Source organism: Sciurus carolinensis, chromosome 5 (assembly GCF_902686445.1).
Source record: "Sciurus carolinensis chromosome 5, mSciCar1.2, whole genome shotgun sequence".
Taxonomy (NCBI): Eukaryota; Metazoa; Chordata; class Mammalia; order Rodentia; family Sciuridae; genus Sciurus; species Sciurus carolinensis.
Genome location: NC_062217.1, coordinates 137,891,547 through 137,894,254, shown reverse-complemented (window position 1 = coordinate 137,894,254; position 2,708 = coordinate 137,891,547). Strand labels below are relative to the sequence as shown.

At 42.0% G+C, this 2,708-nt stretch overlaps 1 pseudogene; it reads left to right on the top strand.

Annotated features, from left to right (window-relative positions):
* Positions 1 to 448: 448 nt before the first annotated feature.
* Positions 449 to 2,493, top strand: LOC124985064 (eukaryotic translation initiation factor 5-like; annotated as a pseudogene).
* Positions 2,494 to 2,708: the final 215 nt, after the last annotated feature.

Here is a 2,708-nt window from a genome sequence, read left to right as displayed (position 1 = left end):
TAGGGCTTCTATTGTCACTGCATAGGGATCCAAGGAAATTCCTTCAAAGAAGAGAATAGGACCTTAACAAGGTCTAGGAGAGTTCTTGACTTTCACCACTGAAAAGAATTCCGGGATGTGGCAAAAGAAAGGCACAAGCCAAGATTTAAGGATCCCAAGGAGGAGCGAGAACATTCCAGAGGTCGCCAGGCTCGGCGCTGCGGGTGTGGACGCGGACGTCGCTGGGACAGCCCCTCCCGCTGCTCGGCGGCGGCACCTGCCCGGCCGCCCCTCCGCTCGCCCGCCCCGCCGCTCCGGACCCGGTTTCCAGCGCCTCTTCCTCCCAGTCCCGGGCGAGCCGCGTTGGGTTTATGTCTTTATTTGACGAAAACGAGCTGTTGCGCAGCCATTGGTACCTGGTTGGGGAAACATAGCGTACAAGCAAGGAGCTTACAGCCTCAGCGGCGAAAATTTTTTCATGTCAGAGACTGAGAACTCTTGCAGTCGTTTATGTCATCCCTTCTTCTCCAGACAGAAGATACCAAAAAGTTGCAATCAAAGATCTCTTCACCTTATTGATAAAGCCACTAATAAGCCAAAATGTCTGTCAACGTCAACCGCAGCGTGTCAGACCAGTTCTATCGCTACAAGATGCCCCGTCTGATTGCCAAGGTTGAGGGCAAAGGAAATGGAATCAAGACAGTCATAGTCAACGTGGTTGACGTTGCAAAGGCGCTTAATCGGCCTCCAACGTATCCCACCAAATATTTTGGTTGTGAGCTGGGAGCACAGACCCAGTTTGATGTTAAGAATGACCGTTACATTGTCAATGGATCTCATGAGGCGAATAAGCTGCAAGACATGTTGGATGGATTCATTAAAAAATTTGTTCTCTGTCCTGAGTGTGAGAATCCTGAAACACAATCGCATGTCAATCCAAAGAAGCAAACAATAGGTAATTCTTGTAAAGCCTGTGGCTACCGAGGCATGCTTGACACACATCGTAAACTCTGTACATTCATTCTCAAAAACCCACCTGAGAATAGTGACAGTGGTATAGGAAAGAAAGAAAAGGAAAAGAAAAATAGAAAGGGCAAAGACAAGGAGAATGGTTCTGTAACCAGCAGTGAGACACCACCAGCACCACCACCAAATGAAATCAGTCCTCCTCCACATGCTGTGGAAGAAGAGGAGGAGGATGATTGGGGAGAGGATACAACTGAGGAAGCTCAAAGGCGTAGAATGGATGAAATTAGTGACCATGCAAAAGTTCTAACACTCAGTGATGATTTGGATAGAACTGTAGAAGAGCGTGTCAATATCCTGTTTGATTTCGTTAAGAAAAAGAAAGAAGAGGGTATCATTGACTCATCAGACAAAGAAATTGTTGCAGAAGCAGAAAGGCTGGATGTAAAAGCCATGGGCCCTCTTGTTCTAACTGAAGTTCTTTTTAATGAGAAGATTAGAAAACAAATTAAGAAATACAGGCGCCATTTCTTAAGATTTTGTCACAATAACAAAAAAGCTCAGCGATACCTTCTTCATGGTTTGGAGTGTGTGGTGGCAAAGCATTAAGCTCAGCTCCTTTCCAAGATTCCACATATCTTAAAGGAGATGTATGATGCAGACCTTTTAGAAGAGGAGGTCATCATCAGCTGGTGGGGAAAGGCCTCTAAGAAATATGTCTCAAAAGAACTTGCCAAAGAGATTTGTGTCAAAGCGGAACCATTTACAAAGTGGTTGAAGGAGGCAGAGGAAGAATCTTCTGGTGGTGAAGAAGAAGATGAAGATGAGAACATTGAGATGGTGTATTCAAAGACTGCCAGTGTACCAAAAGTTGAAACTGTGAAGTCTGACAACAAGGATGATGACATTGATATTGACGCCGTTTAAGAGTGGATGCAACCTAGCTTAACAGTGTAATGCTGCAAATTTTTCTCCATTATCAGCCAGAAGTGCAACATGTATGTGTAAAAGCTAAAATGGCTTAACATCATGTTACACTTTATACTAAAAATCTTATTACTGTGAGTGGTCTGTAATTAAGCCAAATGAGACATCTAGGAAGTCCATACACACATCAGTGAGCAGATGTAGTTTGCTTATTTATAGCACGTTTCTTTTGGAAAAACTAGTGGTGGACACATTTGGATCACATTTATACAGTTATAAAAATAAAGATTTGATTTTGGTCATTCTTCAGATTTTGGGCTCTGAATGACTTAGCTAAAGTAATTGGCTCCTTTTAAAAAGTTGTGCCATCATTTAACCTGAAATGGTCTTGGGAGCCTGGTAGATTTTGTTAGGTGCTGAACCCATTCAGGCGTTTTCAGCAGAATGTAAACTTGTTTGTAATGACCTTATTCAGCTGTTAAATCTAGTACTTTGGAATTTTTAGTCCTTCAAATTGGCATCCAATAATTTTTTTGTGCTGAGGTAGATTGATAATCAAATGACATCTTGCTGAAGAAATAAAAATGACCTGAGTGTCCTATAAATAATTTTTAAGAACTAGTTTTGAAGCTTGAAGTTGTGGTTTTTCAGTTCATGTACACTAGCCCTCCATTGTAGTCATTGGTGTCATGTGCATTGCACGTTGGATGAGCCAGGGAAAAATTATTACATTAACAAATAAGTATTTTAATGTGTATGTAGTGGTTGCTTTGTACCAAGAGAAAACTCAAACTTTGAGGTGTGATTAAATAATAAACTGATTTTATTTGGGGGAA